Raw genomic sequence first — 24445 nt, 5'->3', positions numbered from 1 at the left:
GATCAAAGACTCAAAGTCATGTATGGAGTATCAGGGCTCTCAGGGTCATAGACAGGCCTCCTGCTGTCTATTCAGTGTGAGCATTCACACCCACTACATGTGTGAATTTAACCACAACATATATTGTATTTTGCTTTTCAAAATCTTTGTTTCTCAGCACCTGGTTTCAAACTTGTGAACTCTGCATTTGATGTAGAAAGCTAAGATGTATGATTTGAAAAGCTAGAATCTGATGCCTGAAGTGTGACAAAAAATATATTTTTAATGCTTTTTATGCCCATAAAATCCTGAGTAAAATTTAACCTCAGAGCAAAAGACATTGACATGCATGCTTGTCATCCAAGCAGCACAGGAGGCTGAGGCAGTAGAACCACAAGTTCAAACCCAGCCTGAGTACTAAAAGTGAGGCCTTAATAAACTCAGTGAAATTGTGCCTATAAATAAGTACAAACTAGGGATGTATGTGGCTTAGTGTTTGAGTGCTCCTGAATTAAATCCTCAGTATACCCCCAAAATAAAATAAATAAGACATTAAAAAAGGAACATGCTGTCCATCTGAGGTTATTAGAAAAACATTGATGTGATCATAGACTTTAGGCATAAGATGGTTTTATTAATGTGTCAGTTTGACACAAAAGAGGCCTTTAAGTAGAGAGATAGCTTTGGAAACAAAGTATGATTTGAATTTAATCAATTCAAACAAAAACCGATGAAAGGACAAGTGAACCTGGAGAGGTCCACAGAAAAAAAGAGGGCCAAGGGTCCAACCATGCTTCCTGCCCACTTCCATGGGCTCCTGTGCCAGTTGGGCAAGGGTTGAGGTTTCATGGAGTGAGCACTGCAGAGCTATCTCTGGACAATTGTAATTTTTTGTTCCAGTAAGAAGTTTCTGGTGACGAATGAGGTGTGATCTTACAACAAATGGCTTTTACAGTCTATAGATTTTTGAGAATTGTCTCAAGTATGAATGACCTATTTCTTGTTAACAATTGAAGCACACTTAAAACTTTGCCACATTCATAATATTGACATGGCTCTTATCCAGTATGAATATTTGGTGAACAACAATACTTTTCATAATAAAATAGCTTTGCCACATTCTTTGCATTTGTACAGTTTCTCCTCTTACGAATTCTCTGGAGTTGAGAAATGTGTGATCTTTGATAAAGAGCTTTGCCATATTCTTTACAATAGTATGGCTTTTCCCCAGTATTAATTCTCTGGTGTCAAATAATGTATGATTTTTGGTTAAAAACTTTGCCACATTCTTTTCATTTGTATGGCTTTTCTCCTATATGAAGTCTCTGGTGTTGACTAAGGAGTGACTTTCAATGACAAGCTTTACAACATTGATATTTGTATGGTGTCTCCCCAGTATGAATTCTCTGGTGTTGCGTAAGGTATAATCTTTTATTAAAAGCTTTACCACATTCTTTACATTTGTATGGCTTTTTTCCAGTATGAATTTTCTGGTGTCCAGTAAGATGTGATTTTTGAATAAAAGCTTTGCCACATTCTTTACATTTGTATGGCATTTCTCCAGTATGGATTCTCTGGTGTTCACTAAGTTGAGATTTTGAATTAAACGCTTTGCTACATTCGTTACATTTGTATGGCTTTTCTCCAGTATGAATTCTCTGGTGTAGAGTAAGGCTTAGTCTATAATTAAAAGCTTTGCCACATTCTTTACATTTCTATGGCTTTTCTCCAGGATTAATTCTCTGGTTCTGAGTAAGGCCTGATTTTAGATTAAAACCCTCACCACATTCTCTACATTTGTATGGCTTTTCTCCAGTATGAATTCTCTGGTATTGAGTAAGGTGTGATTTGTCGATTAAAAGCCTTGCCACGTTCTTTACATTCATATGGCATTTCTTCAGTGTGAAGTCTCTTGTGTTCAGTAAGTTGTGATTTTCAATTAAAAGCTTTGCCACATTCTGTACATTTGTATGGCTTTTCTCCAGTATGAATTCTCTGGTGTCGAGTAAGGCTTAGTCTATAATTAAAAGCTTTGCCACATTCTTTACACTTGTATGGCTTTTCTCCAGTATGAATTCTCTGGTTCTGATTTTAAGATTAAAACCCTTGCCACATTCTCTACATTTCTATGCCTGATTTTAGATTAAAACCCTTGCCACATTCTCTACATTTCTATGGCTTTTCTCCAGTATGAATTCTCTGGTGTTTAGTAAGGCCTGATTTTTGATTAAAAGCCTTGCCACATTCTTTACATTTGTATGGCATTTCTCCAGTATGGATTCTCTGGTGTTCACTAAGGTAATATTTTGAATTAAAAGCCTTGCCACATTCTTTACATTTGTATGGCTTTTCTCCAGTATGAATTCTCTGGTGTTGAGTAAGGTGTGATTTTCGATTAAAAGCCTTGCCACATTCTTTACATTCATATGGCATTTCTCCAGTGTGAAGTCTCTGGTGTTCAGTAAGTTGTGATTTTTGATTAAAAGCTTTGCCACATTCTGTACATTTGTATGGCTTTTCTCCAGTATGAATTCTCTGGTGTTGAGTAAGGCTTAGTCTATAATTAAAAGCTTTGCCACATTCTTTACACTTGTATGGCTTTTCTCCAGTATGAATTCTCTGGTGCTGAGTAAGGCCTGATTTTAGATTAAAACCCTTGCCACATTCTCTACATTTGTATGGCTTTTCTTCAGTATGAATTCTCTGGTGTTTAGTAAGGCCTGATTTTAGATTAAAAGCTTTGTCACATTCTTTACATTTGTATGGAATTTCTCCAGTATGGATTCTCTGGTGTTCACTAAGGTAATATTTTGAATTAAAAGCCTTGCCACATTCTTTACATTTGTATGGCTTTTCTCCAGTATGAATTCTCTGGTGTTGAGTAAGGTGTGATTTTCGATTAAAAGCCTTGCCACATTCGTTACATTCATATGGCATTTCTCCAGTGTGAAGTCTCTGGTGTTCAGTAAGTTGTGATTTTTGATTAAAAGCTTTCCCACATTCTGTACATTTGTATGGCTTTTCTCCAGTATGAATTCTCTGGTGTCGACTAAGGCTTAGTGTATAATTAAAAGCTTTGCCACATTCTTTACACTTGTATGGCTTTTCTCCAGTATGAATTCTCTGGTGTTGAGTAAGGTGTGATTTTCGATTAAAAGCTTTGCAACATTCTGTACATTTGTATGGCTTTTCTCCAGTATGAATTCTCTGGTGCAGATTAAGGCACGATTTTCCACTAAAAGCCCAGCCACATTCTTTACATTTGTATGGTTTTTCTCCAGTATGAATTCTCTGGTGTTGATTAAGGTGTGATTTTCCATTAAAAGCTTTGCCACATTCTGTACATTTGTATGGCTTTTCTCCAGTATAAATTTTCTGGTGTTCAGTAAGGTGTGAGTTTTGATTAAAAACTTTGACACTTTCTTTACATTTCCAGATTTTCTCTCTAGTATGATTACTGTAGTGTTTAAAAAGGTTTGAGCAACACTTGAAGACATTTTCACATTTCTTCAATTTGTAGGGTATATCTTCATTGTAAAGCCTATGGTTTTTAGTAATGGATGGAATTTGAGTAAAATATTTTTCACATTCTTTACTTGTGGAGGATTTATCACTGCTCTGAGAAACAATTGAGGAATCTTTAAATGCTTTTACATATTTTTTAAACTTGTAGGGCTTCCCACCAAAATTAATTCTCTGGAGTTCAGGAATTCTTGTAGTTTTATTAAAAATGCTTTTACATACCTTATATCTGTAATTTGTCTCTTGATTATGAAAGCTTGGATAAATAAATTTTGGGCATGGATTAAAAACTTTTTCACTTTTATCATTGTAAAGCTCTTTTAACTGATCACATGGGTGTTTTCTAGGATTTAAAAAAGAGGGAAATTTTAATGACTTTCACAGAATTTACATTGTTTTACACCAAATCTAACATACTGCTGAATACTTTGTGTAGAGATTGTCTATAGGTCCTTAACAGAAATATTTGTGGATATTTACAAAATGGTGCATTTCAAATTATTCCACTAACTGAAGAATGAACTTGACTACATATAAAATTTTGTATCTTTCAGAGGAAGGGTATAATTACAAAATGCTGTGCAGATATATTTAAAAGCACACATGAGTCCTCAGATAAGACTGCCATATGTGTTGTTGTCTTTTTCCAGCTTAGCCAATGCCCCATATCCCTACAGTTCCAACTTGCCTCAAACACACTATTGTTTGGTTTTAATTTGCAGGAATTCCTGAAGGCACAGGAACCTAAACATGGCACTTATGTGCCAGAACATTTTCATTAACCAAAGACCAAACTGCATCTGAGCTGGGCTGCTCAATTTTCCAGCAAAAATATATATCACTGAGGGTGTTGTTAAAATTCTTTTTATGTAACTAGCTCACTGAAATCAGTTAGAAAATACTTTGGATTTGTTGAAAACATATTCTTTGAGATGCATAGATGAGTAGTGCTATGGCCTAAGATTTAGTTCACTGGGGACGTGTATAGGATTCAGGAAGTCTCTGGATCTTAAACTTGGAAAGTTTTTCTCATTCCACCCACAACCACAGAATGCATAGATATTTTGGGTATTCACTTGGAGACTGGTCAAAATCCCTGTTGATATGAAAGATAAAGCAGTGCATGTCAGATGGATCTGCTGAAAGATATCTATGAACTCTGCATGAATTTTTTTTTTTTAAAGCATGGAATCCATTAGGAGAAAAAGACTGGTATCTGGGAACTCACAGTTGAAATCCAGCTTGTTTGGGACTATCCAATACATGTTATATACTACCTAGCTTTGTCTAAATTCAGCATGGCCCTGGAGATGGTATCATCCATTGGAGCCACATAGCCACAGCATCATATAGATGGGTGAGACTTGCTAAAATGCCAATCTACATGTCTAAAGAAAGAATTTTACTGTTGATATTTTATTCCTATCTTTGATGTACACTCCCTTAAATAAAGAATGGAAAAATTACCTAGTCATCTTTCTTTAGATCTTATGTGGTCTAGAGAATCTATAAGGTGCTTTACCTCTTTTATCATAAATAAAGGAATATAACACAAGGCCATAACTTATTTATTTCAGATATTCATTTTTTTTTCAGGTGGCTCATCACTTTCCAAAAGGAAATGACTCAGGTGGAATGCTTGAGGTCCCATGACATGGAGTGATTATGATAATTTGTAAGTCATGAATAGATAGGTAACTACACAAAGAGTGCTTCAAGTTGAATTCAAATTATAAATATTTACAAGCAACCTTTACTCAAACCATCAAGTTTCAGGAAGAAGAGTCTACAAAAATGCTATCCTGACACAGTAGAACGAATCATGGATTGACAAAGACATTATAGATCTTTGTTCCCTAAGGAGGAGAAATTTCATGGTAAGACATGCCCCATTCAAAGGTGGTCTTACCTCACCAATGTGGCTGTTTTAATTGTCTTAAAAGTTTTACAATTACAAGCTTTAGTCCTTCATTGTTCTTCATTAGCCCCACACCTTCCCTACTGCTTATGCACCAGGCATATTTTCTACTCCTCAGTATGAGCCCAGAAGAGTGTCAGAAGACTTACATTGTTGTCATAAGACCCCCATGTCTACTTTTGAGGTGTGATGCATTCCTGCATGCCATTTGGGCTTTGGGTTTTCTGGGAGACTGTTCTAGAAGTTCCTGAGTCTTTCCTTTGTTTCAGTTGCTGTACATGACAGATGAGCTGTATGCTTATTTGATGTGTTTTAGAAGTACATCGCTGCTTCTCTTCTCTTTTATTAATTATTAGTGCATTCAAAAAGCAATGGCTACCAAACTTTCACCTTAAAAATATTCGATTAATCAATAGTTCTTTTCAACAGAAAGTCCTAGTGAGGCTTATTGCAGCATTTCCATTTCTCCTTTTTTCTGAATATTTTTCTTGTCTCTAAGTAAAAATACTATACAGGTGTTTAAATGATGAGACAATTTGTCTATATTGTGTAGAAAATCACCTTGTTATAACTTCATAAAACAGATTAGAATATTGCAATTTTGTATTAGTGATCTGTAGACTTTTATCTAATGTGCAATCACATAGATTATTAAAAGTTAAAACATAACTGATTAATAAGCATTTTATTACTGTTTAGATTTTTTTCACTAAAATGCCCATTTCTATTCTAGTTTTATTTATAAAGCTTCCAAAACTGGTTGAGTCTTTATTTTCCTGAAGGTATTTTAAAGACTCAGCTTTATAATGGCCTGTAAACATTGAATGTGTATGTAGGTTGATACATGTTTTTGCATTTGAAAATACTGTGCATTGTAGTGGTTTTATACAGAATATTTTAAAATTACAATAATGTACTTAAAAATTTTAACCAAACAAAAAGTGGCTGTCACAAGTTGAGGAGTCAGTCTTCTGAGATGTTTGTAATAATGTAACCTGATTAATTTGTAATTTTGTGTATAAATAATTTTCATTATTTTTTCCTGTTTATTAAAATTTTTTGAACTTTCCTCTCTTTTAATTTCTATTTCTTGTTTAAAATTAAGTATATAACTCTCTTGGTATCCATACCTGCTCTTTATCAAGTTTTGCACAAAATATTTTATTTCTTCCTCTTCTGAAAATTCTTGGTTTGGATTAGAAGTCATACCTGAAATAAATTAAAATAGCAAGTTATTCCACTTATAACACTATGGGGAATAGACTCTGCAAATATATAAAAACTTATCAAGATGGGGGAGGGGCATAGTACCAGAACAGAATAATTTAAAGCCATTATTACTCAAGAAATATACAGAATTTACTATAATATGCTGACAAAAGCTGTGAGAACTTTGAAAATCATCTTAAGAATTTGTAGCACCACAGATGATGACAACATTCAAACTGATTGATATCATAATCAAAGCCCTTCACTTCAACATATTTGAACTCCACCTGTGACTCAAATGTTGCAGAAAATAGATCTCTTATTTTTTTTCTCTTTTTATCTTTTTGGGAAGCATTTCTTAGGATTAAACACAGTGATATTTTATCACTAAAATACATCCATAGACCTTTCTATGTTTATACTTTTTTTGAGACAGTTTATTACAACAATGCTAAAATTTATTTTAACCTGGCATTCCACTGCCGTAGATTCCCAATTATATGGAATTACATTTATATATCATTGCACATGACCTGTTTTTGTTTACATTGTAACTTCCAAATATTTTCCAAAATGACTATAATGATTAACTTTAACATATTTTAAATAGAAAAATCTCAATGAAAATAATAGCTCACACAATAAAGGGTATAATCTACTCAAGCAAACCAAAAGTTGAGAGTTGGAAAATTGATGTTGTTAATTATCTAAGCAATGCGCAATAACCTCTTGAAAGATATTTATTAAACTAAATAAAAATGTAGAAAATTGAAAATAAATACAGAAAAATAGGAACAGAAAAAGTAGAAATTATATACTGGAAATATTCATTTAAAAATGTCTCAGGTTGGGGATACATTTTAGATGGTAGATTGCTTGACTCACATGCAAAAGGCTGGGCTTGATTCCCAGCACTCCTCCCCCGACACACACACAGTCTCATGAATTAAAAATTTGAGGAGGCCGCGCTGAGCGAGGGATCGCCGCGAGAGCAGGAGCCCCGGCGCTTCGCCCACCCGGTCCTCCGCAGCGGGCTCACCCCCTCCCCAGGACTCTCGAAGAAACGCGAACAATGAGAAGCCGCCTCCCCCGCCATCCCCGAGGCCAGCACGGCCGGGGGCGGCGGCGCCATCTCCCCTCACGCCCCTGCGGACACACACCCCCCCCTTCCGGGCGCGGGGCCGCCGTCAAGCGCCGGCACCCGGCCGAGCGGACGCGCGTCCCAGCCCGCGGCTCCCGCGCCCTTCGCCTCGCCGCCCGCCCCACTCACTGGCTCCTACCCCAGCCCGGGGCTCCGCTGGCCGCGGCCGGAGCGAGACTCAGGTATCAGCCGCCGCTGCCGCCGGCGCCGCCGCACAATATGGCGAGCCTTGGCTTCCGCAATGGAGCTCGGGAAATACAACAGGGGCCGCTCAATATTCATGAGAGACGGAGGGGAAGCCGGCTTGGCCGGCGCTACGGGGAGGGCGGGAAGAAGCGAGTGAGGGAGGAGGCGGAGGCGCGGGACGGGGACGTGCACGGCGCGGGGAGGCCCGCGGCGCGAGGGGAGGGGGCGCCGCCGCGTGCTGGCCAGGACGGCCTGGGAGCCGCGCCCCGCCCCGGCCGGCGCCCCGCCCCCGCCTCCAGGCCCCGCCCCCGCGGCCCCCCCCCCCGCCCCCGGCGGCCCCCCGCGGCCCGTCGCAGCCCCAGGGCTTCGCCTGGTGACGGTGGCGCCACCTTGTCCTCAGTGTGCACTCTCTCCGAGTTTTCATCCCTAGCTCAGTACACCTGGTGCGCCTCCCTGGTCCGCTGTTGGGGTTCAGGCTCAGACTTGGTCTTGGTACACCCATCCCACCGGTAGAAATCCTCGTTCACCTCCACGACTTCACCTGAACTCCCTGCACCCTGGAGTCCCCTGGACACACACACACGCTTTTCATCCTTGCAGAGTAAACCTGCAAGATCTAATTATTTCGGGAAAAAGTGGCCTTCAACTCTAAAAGTATGTTGTTGGACGTCTGTTAGCATTCTGGTCGTTCTCATCAGGGCTCTTACTGTTAGACCTTGCTGCTGTGTTATTTCTACTTCTTGGCCCTTTCCTCTGCTGCATTGTCTTCTGAACTTGAGAATGCAAGAAATAATAGCTTAAATAGATGTAATAACTACCTAAAACACAGCCTATGGGAAATTTTTGCTTGATGGATATAAATTATGAGCTGAAGACGTAAAAGATTTGAAGAAGTGAAAGATTTGCCTAACTTAAAGATGTACCACAAGTGAGATGTCATTTATCTGGAAAAGATAACCAACAATACCAGACGATGAATGTAAAGGCACTTGTGACAACAAGGAATGGACTTGCACAAAGAATTCAGCAAACCGGTTTATAGCCTCCAATAACTATGTGGTTTAGGTGGATTACGTAACTTCTCTGGACTTTGTTTTCCTCTTTTCCAAAATAAGAAATTGTGTTAAATGATTCTAAGGTCTTGTCCAGCTCCTGAACTCATTAAAACTCTAGGTAAGCAATTCCAAATAAATGATATGAATTTACATAGGAATTTTAAAAAGACATATCAATCCCAGCTGAAGTACTCAGGGACAATTTCTTGAGGAGCTGGGATTTGAGTTGGTCTTTGACAGCCTTGGATAGGTGGGAAAAAAAGAGGACAGGCATTAAAATATTAAAGACAACACATTATTTATGCTTCCTAATAGCTACTAAAGTAAACAAGACCAAAGCATTATTCTTTTCTAGTGGCTTGAAAAAACTCTCCCTTACTATTCAGAGTTTTAAATAAGAAATGACTATTTTCTGACTTTACAAACCCTTCAAGGTTAAGCTCTTTCTTAGATGTGAATATAAAATCAAAATAATCATGAATCTCTGCTTTTCCCTTATTGTGAGAGTCCACTTTGTAGAGACAATACAGTTGTGGAAGCATCTTCTTTCTTTACTCGAGATGACTGTTTTGTAATTCAATCAAAGGAAGACAGCATGTTCATAATTTAGGACCTTTTGCACTAGTTAAAATGTTTTTGAAAAAATTATAATGTGTGGTTAGATTAAGCAATTCAATTGATTTTGAAAAGTGATCATTTGTAGAAAGCACAGGAATTTTATGTATTAAAGTTAATATAGTACTTAAAAAAGATTCACGGGAGAATTAGTGGAAAATGGAAAACTTATGGGATATCTGAATTAAATGTGATTAAAAAGCTAGTCCTCAGGCTAACATCCTTAATATGAAAGACACTACTGACAAATTAATGGAACTTATTATATCTCTTACTGGAACACTTGGTTCTGATAGTAGCACGTGTTTGGGTAAGAGATCTTCCCTAACTATATTAACCAGGAAAAGTTTATATTATGATGTATAGTAACAGACATTGCCATAATGGACATGCCTTAACACAACAAAAAAGTTTATTCATCCTTCTTGCTCCTTATGGGAAAGACTGTTCCAATCCCTTCAGGAGCTAGATTGACAGACTCTGCCATCTTATAGCTCTATCACCAGGAACACAGCAACTCATTTTCTATGGCAAAAAAAGAAAATGACTGAAGGTCTCTATGAACTTTTCAGAGCCCTAACTTGGAGGGGAAACAGATCATCAATCATATTTCTTTGCCCAGAACTGCTTACACAGTCCCACACATCTGCGGGGAGACTGAATCCTTGAACCGAGTTCAGGAGAAGTGGGGATTTTGGTGAACAATGCTAATATCACCCACTTTGACATCACCAGTTGGTTTCTGGATGCTATGAAAAACACTCCAATTTTTCTTGTGTAACTTCAAGAAAGTTACACTTTCAAAAACTAATTCTCTATAGGTGTTCAGCTCACTGTTGTATACAGTGAACTTTCCAATTCCTTTTTCTTTGTATTAATTGTACAGTATAGATTTTCCCCAACTTAAAATGTTTTACTTGAATGTTTCAACTTTGTTATAGTACAAAAGCACATTCATGCAACTATTTCATTTCTTCACTTTCAGTACAGTGTTCAATAAATTATGTGAGATATTCTGTGTTTTATTATTAAAAAAAATTTGAGGAATAAAATATATCAAATGCTAGAATTAATTAAAAGACACAGTTAGTGTTAGACACAGTCGTGCATAACATTAACCCCAGCATCTCGGGAGGCTGAGAAAGGAGGATCAGGAGTTCAAAGACAGACTCAGCAATGATGAGGCAGTAAGCACCTCAGTGAGAACCTGTCTCTAAGTGAAATACACAATAGTGATGGTGTTGTAACTCAATGGTTGAGTGCCTCTGAGTTGAATTCTAAATAAATAAATGAAAAAAGTTAGTAAATTTATAACCAAACTTTTAAAACTCTTCAAAAAATAATTGATATCAAAAGATATAAAAAAAGAAATTTTATTTACAAAGATATTCTTTTATGATTAACATTTAATTTCTTTTTAGAAGACTTCCAGAAAAGAATTGGGATATATAGGTATGTATGTTGAAAGAAAAAGAAAATATGAACCTAGAATACTTTATCTACCAATACCATTTTTTTGAATTTTATGAAAAATACATCTTTAAAGATATGAAAATATTCAAAAATTGCTTTACTTCTTTACCTGCTATAAGAGAAATAATCAGTGGAATATTTGCAATAAAATATTCTGCACAACAGAAATCATATAAAATTTGAAAGCTCTTGTGGAAAAGAAAAATATATACAAATATATATTTTATTATACTTTCATTGTTGTATGTAAAACATTTCATTGTACAATAGAATGTGGAAAACTAAAGAATAAAAATTATCATAAATATTTGCTAATTAGTATAAATTAGAAAAGCAGGTATGGCATCAAACAAATCATGGCAACACATGTAAAGAAATTGATTGTTTTAGAAAATCAATAAATTCTGAATAAAATGTAGTGCAAACTAAGTACTTTATTTTTTCATTAATTTTCCTTTAGTTATACATGACACTAGAATGTATCTTCATATATCATACATTCATAAATTATAACAATCTATTATGTGGAGTTACACTGATTGTATATTCATTTAAGAATATAAGAATGTAATTTCCAATTCATTCTACAGTTTTTAAGCACTTAAATAATTACAAAGTAATGACAAAATAAACGTCAAGGATAAAAAAAATGGAAAAAAGTAAATTATCACCATAAAAATGTATGAGCTATGCATTAAGGCATATTTTAATAGTAGAAAAAAATATAAGAAATCAACAAAATTTGATAACTATAGAAGTTTTTCCTCATCACTAATTTCAATATCAATAAACAATTTTGAAAAAAACTAATCAAAACACAATATGACCAACAAGATTAAATTTAAAAATATTTTAAGTATGTCAGATTTAAATCTACAAAAATTCTCTTTAGATATAAAGTCACAGAAAGATTAAAAACAAAAGGATAAAACAAATATTACATTCAAAATTGTTGATAATATTTATATAAATAAGAGACAAAGTAGAATATTATATAAAAATAAATATGCCAAATGCTTAGAATACAATCATATGGAATTATATTTGTAACTCAAATAATGTTTTTCATCTACAGAAAGAAAAGACAAAATTCAACATCATAGAAAGCAAAAACATAATAATAGAAGATATCAATCCCCAATTAATGCAAAGAATAAAAAATAGAATTGCATTATTACCCAAGGAATAAAAAAAAAAACCTTCAAATAACATTAAAAACCATTTTGGTTTACAGAGGCAATATTCTCTGTAGTCTCTGGAATATTATTCCAAAGAAATAAGGTTAAACGCACAAAACAAATGTTAACAGATATTACAATATTGAAGTTGCATTCTAACATAATAAGACAGAAATCAAAAGCAAAAGTGATATTTAAAATTTATGAATATGAGTTTAAAGCCAAATTCAGCAATTAAGCAAGGCCCTAAGCAACTTACCTAGACATTGTAACAAAATGATATATAAAACATCTTCCAGCCAAGCATGATAACACCCACTTTTAATTCAAGAAGCTTGGGAGTCAGCAGGATTGTGAGCTCAAATCCAGCCTCATCAAAACAAGGTGGTAAGCAACTGAAGGAGACCATGTTTCTAAATAAAATACAAAATGGGGCTTGGGATGTAGCTCAGTGGGCAAGTGCCCCTAAGGTCAATCCTCAGTAACCTTCCCAAAAAAGGGGTGTAGATGTGGCTCAGAGGGTAAACACCTCTGTTACAGAAAAAAAAGCCTAAAGCACCCAAAGTAATCTATGAAGTCCATGTAATACCAATCAAAAAATCAATATTATTTTTGCATGTACAAAATAAGTTATTTGAACAATTCTATGGAATATCCTGGGTACATACATAACTACACATATTAAAATAAAAAAATGCTTCCTTATATAAATACAATAAAAGTTACAATATTCAATAGAGCATATTAACTTGAGGTTAAATGAGGAAGACATGAGTAATAAAACTAAAAGCATATCAATTAGCCCTCAACTTGATGGTCAAATCAAAATATATTTACAGACCTATTCTCATTAAAAAAACATTCAATAGAGACCAATGTGGCAAACCAATCAAATTACATTTCACATGACTACATGTAGGTGATTTGAAATGAAATATGAAAACTTTTAAAATTTTACAAAGATAAGAAATTGTATAATATTTAAATGATCAATTTTTAAGATAGTATATTAAGTGAAATAGTAATATCAATAAAAAAAAACAAATACCAGGTAACTCTATGTATGAGAGATATATACTGTAGCCAAATATAGACACCAAAAAGAATGGCATCAGGGATGAAAAGGTGAGACAAAGAATCACTTGTTTGGAGGAAAAAATAAATTTACTTTATATGTGATACACACATTCTAGAAAAAAAATCTTACAAAACAATTTATATGAATACTACTGAGCAGTAAATTCAAAATATATAAGACAGTAAGTTCTGGAAAGTTATACAGTATACAATTTTTATCAAAATTAAAAATTTGACAAATACATAAAAGATAAACAGAATTTGAATCATCTTTATGGTACCTTTAAAATACTAAAGTCTTACTCCTACACAAAAGAACAGATTCATATATAGAGAGATAATGAATATGCCATTAATTCTAGCAACTTGGAAGAAAGGCTGAGGCAAGAAAATAGAATTTCAGCTTCAGCCACTTAGCCAGAGTCTATTGTAAACTAAAAGTGAGTTCAATCCACTGTATGTGTGTGTGTGTGTGTGTGTATGTATAAATATATAAACTTAAATACATTATATGATTAAGCACAAGAACTGAGTAGAAACAATCAATGTACTATATAAAATCATATATAAAAAGGGTTAATATTTATACATGTAAAAAAATCATAGCAAAATTGATTGAAAATTGGAACATGGTTCACGTGCAGTTTAACTTCAACTAATGTTTTCCTAAAGTGACAAATCATGATAATTTCTGTTCAATTATAACATATAGGTATAGAAATCAAAACAATATCACGGAGCTGGGGATGTGGCTAAAGCGGTAGCGCGCTCGCCTGGCATGTGTGCAGCCCGGGTTCGATCCTCAGCACCACATACAAACAAAGATGTTGTGTCCGCCGAGAACTAAAAAATAAATATTAAAAATTCTCTCTCTCTCTCTCTCTCTCTCTCTCTCTCTCTCTCTCTCTCTCTCTCCTCTCTCTCTCTTTAAAAACAAAAACAAAAACAATATCACGAATGTGAGAAAACCTAATGAACAACACTGAAGCTCTCTATAGAGTGAAACAAAAAAAAAAAAAAAAGAATTAGAAAAATGTAACCCACAAAATTCTGGATAATTGTATTACAATAAAAATAAATCTTTTTACTTTTTTTGTAGTGATAGGTGGACAGAATGCATTTATTATATCTGTTTATTTTTATGTAGTGCTAACAATCAAACACAGTACTGCACAATGTGAGGAAAGCCCTCTGCCACTAAACTACAGCCCCAGCCCTGAAAATTCTTCTTTAAACCACATTGATTAGCTATACTTACATAACCATTAGGAGCAGGTATTATGAAATACTGCTATTTATTACATGGCAGAAAAATGATAAAAAAAATACATGTGCAATGTCAAGGTGCTATGTCAATTCCCTGCTTGAAAATGCTCTTCACTAGAGTGTTATCAGCCTCAAATATGATCTCTGGCACACAGCTCCTGGGAATAAAAGAACTCTCTTTATAGATAAGCACAATGTTTCACTGAGCCTAAAACTGTCTACATAACAGTAAGTTTATACAATGGACTTTCTTGAGAGCTACACAAAACTCCTAACATTGCACATTACAACTTAGTATATAACTGAGGAATAAGGTACATAATGTTGCTAAGTTGGTAACCTCCCTAGTAATAAAATGAACAATATGTAGTAGTGATGCCAATGAACTAAATTAACCTATTGAAATGAGGCAGCTTGGCCTCCTTGCCATTATCCCACCTTTCCTGCCTCTTGACTCTGTCTTTTTTTTTTTTAAACAATGCTTTGTGTATTTGAATGTAGGGAGATCACTGGAGAACAAAAAGAGCTTAAATCATTCATATGCATGATAAACATAGAGCATGCAATGCTCTTTAATTATTGCAACAGAAATAAACCTAGGCTTGAAAAAATTAATTTTTTGTGTCAGATTTTAGCTTATCAATTAACATTTTAAAATGTGAATTCCTCTTTGACATTTGAACCTCTTATCTGTATTCTTTGCTTCATTGATTTTTTCCCACTTTGATATATGTCTGCTGTCAATTTTCTCTTCAAATTCCAAGATTATTTCTTTGGGGGAAAGAAAGGTGACCAAGGATAACTTACAGAGAGCAAGATCTTTTTGATGGAAAATGGAGTATGTCACATTTTGTTATTTTCTTGATAACTACAGAAGGCTTTTTAATATTTTCTTCCATTGAAAAAAATAAAGATAAAACACCCTTAATATTCTACACAATTATTTTCCAAATATTTTTTCAGACAAAAACACTAAAATAATTTAAAACCAGTTTTATTCTCTACATTGTGAGCACTAATTAGAAATGATAAGTTAAAGATAAAGAAAAATATTAAACACTTTCTTTTCTATAAAAACAAATGCCCAATCTTTGTCCTAAAAAACAAGAAACTAAAACTTTTTCATACAAAATAGAAGCTGGCATAAGATACACTATACAGTTAAAAAATTAAATATTGGTTTTGAATTAGAAGTTCTGAATAAAATTTAGGCTCACCAATAAAGCGTAGGTGTCTACAGATCTCTAACATCACATCTCCATATAAAGTCTGCTGAGAAGGGTCCAGGCATTTCCATTCCTCTTCTGAAAAATCAATGACCACATCCCTTAATGTCAATGGTTCCTGAAGCAAAAATGAATAAATACACATCACATAAACAATATGATATGACACAGTATTTAACTTCACAAAACTTTTAATGAGTTAAAAGAGGTGGTTTTCACATATGGTAGTAATGTCACTGTTCAATAAGATACTTTTTTTTATGGTGCTGGGGATTGAACCCAAGGCCTTGTGCATGAAAGGGAAGCACTCTACCAACTGAGCTATGACCCCAGTGCCAATAATTTGTTACAAGCAGTAAAATTGGTGGATAAATTTGGTATAATGAAATCCAGGGAGCAACACATGAGAAGCAAAACACTGAAGCAAAAAAGTGGAAAAGATCCAACATAATTCCAAAAGATAAATAATAGTTGCAATTAGTTATTGAATATTCAAAAAAAGCACAACAAACAAAGTAATGATACTTGAGAAATACATAGGAAAAATATAAGTAATAACTATACTTATACAACAGTGGTCACCTTAGCGTGTTGAAGACATAAGAGATCACTAAAGACACACCAAAACTTTCAACAGACCACATATGTATTTGAATGGTTATCTCCAAAGTTGTCTATCTTCTCATTATTTAAACATACCATAAATCTATACTATCTTTAAAAAAATATTTTTACTTCTGCAGACCACAATATCATACTTCTAAAACGATAAAATTTTTAACTATCAAACTATTACAAAACACTTGGGTACTTGGGTCAACTTGAACTACATGAAACAAAGTTATATAACAAAAAATAAAAATAAAAAAAAATTAAGTGAACAGACTGTTAATCTCTCAGTTCATAAGAAAACTGATACATCAGGTTTAACATTCCCAGATTTGTATAACCACTCTGTGAAACTGTATCCTCACCTGGCTCATTTCAAAGTAGAAAGTGAGAGAATACTAAGAAATTAAGAACAAAAATTCTGAAAGGTTCTGGCACCCTAAATGCCTCCCTGACTACATAGAAATACATCTTTTTCCAGGGTCTCACTTATCACTAGTGAACCAACACATACATGAAGTTAGTTTTACATTCTATGTGATGTCTTTCTTCTGAAACAGCATTATTTTTTTTTAATTAGAGATTTAACCCAGGAGCTCTCTACCCCTGAAATGCATTTCAAGAAGTTTTTATTTTATTTTTTTAATTGTGATAAATGGGCTTACAAAGTTGCTTAGGGTCTCTATATTACTGAGATTGGACTCAAATTTACTTTCTTCCTATCTCATTTTTTTACATCACTGTGATTACAGGTGTGAGCCACGACTCCTGACTCTGCAACCACTACTGATACTAAATGTGTGAACAACAACCAAAATTTCAACAATTAGTAGTCTCATAATTCAATTATGATAACATCTAGTACATATCCCACAAGGCTGGTGTTATGCCTATAAAATTTTCCTAAATGAAGTGCCAGTTACAAGTCCCAGAATAGAATAATATTTATATTTATGATTCATTTCCTATAAATTAGGGGTCTCTACATCTACACAAACAAGTTACTTATTCTGATAAAAAAGAACACACTTATATATACTCGCTTCTTATAAATTATATAAATAGGGAACTTGACAATTGAAACCTTGCATAGAATATAAAAAATGACAGAGAAAAATGGGACACCTTATACGCCATTTTAGGAAATAACTGGTTGAAGATATTACCTCCAATTTTTCTGTTCTACTAAAGAAGAGCTCCCTTCCCAATATGATCTAGAAGATCCTCACTATTTTAAATATGATGGTTTAGAAACTCAATCAGAATATTCACATTCTTGTCCATAAAAAAAATTAATTGAACACCTTTATATTCAGGGGTAAGAACAAAATATTTGTTTAAAAAAAAAAAGTGAATCTTAAGTCTCTCTCTCCTTTATGTGAAACCCTTAGAATATTAAGCCATCTCATGTCAACCCAAAACAACATACACACAATTTTCTTAAAACTCCTAAGTATTTGTTGGCTTAGGGTAAAGGAATCTTCATCTGGAATTTTGATTTATTTTTTGGTAAGGGGGCATTCTACAACTAAGATATATTCTAGGCCTTTTCTTTTCTTTTTTCTTTTTTTTTTTTTGAGACAGTGTCTCACTAAGTTGCTACACTGAACTTCAGGTTTGATCTTTCTTTTTCAACCTCCAGGTTTTGTGATTACTGGCATGGCCTAATGTGCCCAGAATTTTATGAATTTTCTAACCTTCTTTGGTCCATTTTGATTTCACCTCACTTATTTTCTATTTCTTCAAAAAAAAACCAAAAACTTGACAGCCTAAGATTTTGGATGCATGCATTGCCTATCTCTGAATTTTTCTAACCTGACATTCTAGAAAAAGCCCCACATCAAGAAAAATTATAGCCATAGATACAACTAAAATCTTACTTAACCTTCAATGATGTTCTTTTACAGGCTCAAAAAATTACCTTAGTTTGAATACAATTTGATTTGAAATTTAACTCTATCTTTTCTCTTTGGAAACTTCTTTTTTAAACATTTCAAATATTAGTGACAAATTACATTTTATATGTAATAAAAATATTAGAATAAGTGAGAGATGGTCAATCCATATAATTACCACCCCAAACATGAGGCACTATATTATGTCTTCCAATTAGCATATAGTGAGTTTTTCCGTGAAGACATCTGCACAAACACAGTAGGATTTTTTTTTTTTGCTACATCCTTGCTACGGTTTATTCTCCTTTCAAATTCTGGCACATTATAAAAAAATCTTCCCTAGGTGAGTAAGAAAATGGAAGTCAAAAATCATATTTGCCTTTCTTTTCAGTTACAAAATCAATGGATCTGAGCAGCAATGTATTTCTGTGGAGCTGAACCTAACATTTGAGGAAAATAATATTAATATTCCAATATTTGATATTTACATGAATCCTACAAAAGATATCTCTCTAATCTTTAGAGTATCTAGAGTATTCATCTAGTTAAAAAAGGTGCCCCATTCTCTGACCACAAGGTACTCTGTAGGAAAAGAGGATTACACCCAGGTTGGTATTCTCTAGGTAATTCAACAAGGGAGCTGTGAACACCTTGGGTTAGCTTCATGTAATTTTTACACCATGGCCACTCAAAGACATGGCAGACACTTAAGAGACATCATACTCTAAAGTTTCTTAAGGGGACCCCAAACTTGCTATCTATGCTTATGAAGGACAAATAAACAAAAGGTTCAAAGATGTTTTTAATTTTAATACTAAAGATTAAATTCAGCAGTGTCTACACACTGAGCAACATCCACCTCCTCTTTTTATTTTTAATTCTCAATATATTGATCCTCTTGCTTCAGCCTACTGAAATTCTGAGACTCTGAACATGCATCTTCACACACAACATTAGGTACAAATATTTTTTAAAGTGTTTCATAACTCCATGTTCCTCTCATGTAAAAGTACAACCATACACATGCACATACACACTCATTCACTTTTAAAAATTCCATCCAAAACCAAGAAAAAGATGAATTAAAACTATGTGCTATTTGAAAGAGAATAGAACCATACTTCATAATATAGTGAATTAGCTGAGAAAAGATGACATTTAAGAAAATCATGCTTACCACACATTTGGAAAATGCACTTTAAAAAGTGGGTGCCACCTGGTAAGGAAAGAGAAACTGAAAATTCCTTGGACCACAGCTCCTCCAAATATGAATTATTTACATGAGTCAAAATTCTCATGTCCTGATCCTGTCTATAAAATCCACTCTGAAGCGGTGTAGGCAAGAAAACACAGTTACTTTCAGGCCAGGAAGAGGTCACCAATCTGGAATAGGACAAAAAAGTAGAATCCTCACAGTCAACCCCATTCTTAGGCCAGAGGTGGCAGTATATTGAGCTTTATCAAATTTAGAGTAGAGTTAAAAGATTAAAAAGGTGATGTCAGGAAAGCCTAGGTTCTCACAATTAGTTCAGACTACTTTTACTCAACCCCCTTCTTCTGCTTCATAATGTCGAGCCCTGCAGACTGATCATTTTTAAAAATTCTCGAGGGCCTGTGGTGATGGCTCTGGTAGACTGCTTGCCTAGGATGCATGTGGCAATGGGTTCAATCCTCGGCCTCACATAAAAACAAACTAATGTATCCACCTAAAACTAAAAATACATAAATAAATAAATAAATATTTTTTTAAAAAAATACCCTGAGAGTAAGAGGGAAAAGGCTTGTGAAAGAGATACCCAGGCATCACAAAACCTGGAGATGGATCAAGAGATCTGCCTGAGACAGAGATGAATTTTCTCCCATATTTTGAAGCCTACCCTCTATTCTTTGGTTGTTGCTCTGATTCAATAATTATTACCCCAATCACTTCTGATTAAATAATTTTTACCTGAATAAAGAAAATATCAACATCAGACTCCTCTGCCTCTGAGTGCCAGGTGAAACAATTTCAACTAAGGCTTTAGGACCCCAAAATAATGAACTATTAATTATATTCCCTCTCAGACAGAGCCTTTTAAGTACTAGAAGACCTGGCCATAGAATGGGACATAAATATTTAATGTTGAATATAATGTCATATCAATTATCAGGGACAATAATGCCAATAACAGATTGACAAATGCAAATAATATAGTGAGAATTACTTTACATATTTGGGTTTCAAAACCTTCATACTCTGGCTAAATGAGGCTTGTTTTGTTGGTTGTTTGGTTGGTTGGTTCCAGGGATAGACCCAGTGATCCATCACTGAGGATCATCTCCAGTTGTTTTCATTTTTTTTTTTTTTTTGCCAAAATCTCACTAAGTCTTTGAGGCTGACCCTAAGCTTGTGATTAACTTTCTTTATTTTTCTGAATCACTAGCATTTCAGGTATGCAAAATGCACTCAGCTCTTGTTCAGGAATTTTGATGCAGCTAGAGTTTAGAAAAAGTAGATAATCTTCTATAGCATCGTGCATAGTTTAAAAAATAAAATGATAAATATGTATAACTGAGATTTAGATGCCATAAGTAAAATAAATAATTATAATAATAAATAAATGTCTATAAATTTTTATAATTTATGTTACAACAAATAATTTGTACTATACAATAATTTAAGATATAAAATAATTTAAATATTTTATTACATAAAATTATGATTATAATTTCTAGGAAAATTATTTATATTTTAACCCAATATTATTCATAATTTTATTATTCTAATAGAGAAACAATGAAAATTGTTAGCTAACTACATGTGTTTTTCATTAAACTTTCAAATCTCACACTTTTTTCTACTTCTAATACTTTTCAAGGTAGACCAGCCATATTCCAAGAACTCATTAGCTACATATGGCAAGTGGCTGCGACATCAAAAGTATATATTAAGCGATGTGGTTTCCTACTCTGCAAAAAATTGAATGACTGAAACCCTGCTTTCTTATCAGAGTTGAGAAAACATGTTTTCCTTAACACTATTTCTCCTTTAAACCAAATGAGAAAGAAATAATATTTTTAGACCCAGGAGGCTATGAGAGTTGCCTAAAGCCGGCCATTCTTTCAAACTGATAACTGTTATAGTAGCTTTTCATATATTAAAGAGCAAACAACTGATGATGCAAATCCAGGGGGAAGTGTCCTCATATATCTTCATGTCTGTATATACTTTTTAGTTGTGAACAAAAAAATTATATATTTTTTAATTTTTCCATTGGGCCTTCATCCTAGTGATCCAGCTATGGTTGTCTGGCTTGTCTTTTGTTGTAGAGTATGCTGTGAGTTAAAGTACTAATAACATTTTAATGTCTATATGCATTTTGGCATTACTCAAAATTATTTTACAGATCTTTTAACATTAAATCAAGAAAAATAAATTCAGTGCTTCTTTCATGCCTAAATCTATGCATTTAATTTGAAATTATTATGTTTTGAATTCTGGCTTCCTGTCTCTATTAAATGTATTTTAAGCTATGAAGTATTACAAACTACCAGAAAACTTACTAATTCATAATTCAAATGAACAGTTTTTGAGTAAGCCAAAATTATATTGATTATCTGAGCTATTCTAATTTCAGCAGAAATTTTATATATGTATGCTCCACAATTTGACATGGTTACCCTGTTCCTGGAAGAGAGATGACTGTCCATTTTGGTCTTTTTATTCTCATCCACATGGTCTCTTCTCCTTTATAATCCTAATATGAGCTTCTTCTTCTTAAGATTATGAAGTTTACAAAGATAAAAACTGGAAGAATTCAACATACTTTAGGTCTAATCACAATACCAGTAGGTTTCCATATTTACCCTCTTCTACTGGATGTAATATAATAGTCATACTTTTTATTCACATATTGGCATAGATATACTACCTCTTGATAAGGAGAGCTATAACAGAGAATTGCCAATTTGCTGAGATACAGGGAAGTATATGGAACTGGAGATATTTTCGCATTATATAATCTTTTTTCTTTTCTTTTAGAGAATCTTTGTATGTCTATTATGTTAATTAATACAATTTTACAATACCACAGGTAGTAAGAGGCTATTCAGGTTTTGAACTCAGAATCACAACTGTCTGTCTCAAAAACTCAATGATTTTTCTAGATTATAGAATCATGCTACATTTCTATGGCTCTTAATATAGTTCAATTGATAATACTTGCCTTGAATGCAAAAGACCCTGGGATAAATTCCCAGCACCAAAAAAAAAAACAAAAAAATACATAAAACTTTTCGAGGATTCTATGAACTAAAAAATTACACCTCTGCTATAGAAGCACATTTTTTAGCTTCATATCTTTAACTACTTTTTACTATTCAAATACTTTCAAGAACACTCAAGTATTTTTTTAATAGAGTATAATTTGGGTAAATCAATTTGGACTATGTTTTGAAAATTAAGCTAAATGATTCATTTTTATTTCTCACCATGAGATAATAGTAAAAACTGTGCATAACATACAGTATATCTTCAACGTAGTTTATTTATTAATTTTTTTGTATTTGTAGTCTATTGTAATTTTGAATCTAGTCTAAACCTAGACATTCTTTTTATGAAATAGTTTCTTGATATGAAAGCAAGGGAACAAGATAGATCTACTGAAAAAAATACTTCCTCACCAAACAGTTTTTGTAAATACCTGAAAATTTAAGAAAATCATCCTTTTATTTTTTTCAACATTGCAAATCTGTTTACTATAAACCCCCACAGGAAAGGGTGAAGTGGACAAATCTACACAGCACACAAGGAAAACACAGAGACTTAAAGCATTTTCAACTGGAAACCAATGGTTTCCAATTCTGTCTTAAGTGTACAGGCACTTGAAGGGCTCTTTAATTTTAAAAAGAAAAAATGCATTAAAATAATGTAATCCATAACCCTGGATTTCATATGTCTGGAGAAAAACCCACCCATCAGTGTTCTTGAAAGATTGGAAAAAAAATTACCATGTATAGTAAAACTAAAAAACATTACTTTAAATTAACATCTTTTAAAAAATGAGTTGCAAAAACACATAAGATATATGCTCATGAATTTAGCTACACAATTTTTCAGTTTTTTGTTTTGTTTTGTTTTTAGCTACGAAAAGCACTTGTGATAATCAAGTAGCAAATAGAAAAAAATCTTATTTTAATTAAAAATTCTGGAGATTCTTGTTGATATGGTACTGGTATTACAGCTTTATATTTGAAGTGAGTAAGCACATTATGGCAGGAACACATGGCATAGAATTGCACCAGGTGGCAACAATTTGTTCCAAATACATACTCTACCAAGAACTAAACAATTCCCAATAGGCATTACTTTCTAATGTTTTGACTAAATAAAACAACCTTAGGAAAGGACTTCTAATACATGGACCATTATGAGGCAGTTATTTAAACCACAGAACCTGTATTGTATTATTGATGTCCTTTGCATACACTGATCTTTGATAGTCATTTTTCCCCATTCAACTCAGTTAAAAATTACTAGAAATATACCAGGCACAGGACACAGTTATAAGTGTCTTGATTTTGAAACACATAATTTTATCAAAGAATTTAATAGGAGACAATTATTAAAGAAAATTTCTTAAGCCATGGGTTGTGTTGCATGCCAATAATCGTACAATAAAGGTGTCTGGTACTGCTGGATTGCAAGTTCAATGACAGGCTTGGTAACATAGCAAGGTGTCATTTATGGATGCACTTCAATTGTTCATTTAAACATTCAAGAACATTTGAGTTATCTCTTATATTGAACCATTAGGACTAGTGGGCCCATCAATAATTTTAAATAAATAATTATTCCATTCAGCTTATTCTTTCCTAGTATTTCAATGACACTATATTTTATTTTTCTGGTTGCTATGAAAATCATAATTTCCATCTTATCATTTCAACTTAATTAGAGTCAATATTATATCTGTTTACTAAATACAAACTAAAAACCTTACCACAGACTGTTTATTTTCTTGAACCCTTTGTGCAATTACTATAAATATTAATGTACACATTATATATCCCAAAATACACCATATAATTTTTGTACAAAAAAATCATAGATTATTA

The 24445-nt window shown here is 33.6% G+C and overlaps 1 pseudogene; it reads right to left on the bottom strand.

The window, feature by feature from the left end:
* Positions 1-712: 712 nt before the first annotated feature.
* LOC144368930 (uncharacterized) overlaps positions 713-24445 on the bottom strand; it is an 85224-nt pseudogene continuing 61491 nt past the window's right edge.

Source organism: Ictidomys tridecemlineatus, chromosome 12, assembly GCF_052094955.1.
Source record: "Ictidomys tridecemlineatus isolate mIctTri1 chromosome 12, mIctTri1.hap1, whole genome shotgun sequence".
NCBI lineage: Eukaryota > Metazoa > Chordata > Mammalia > Rodentia > Sciuridae > Ictidomys > Ictidomys tridecemlineatus.
This window is presented reverse-complemented; position numbering and strand designations above follow the sequence as displayed.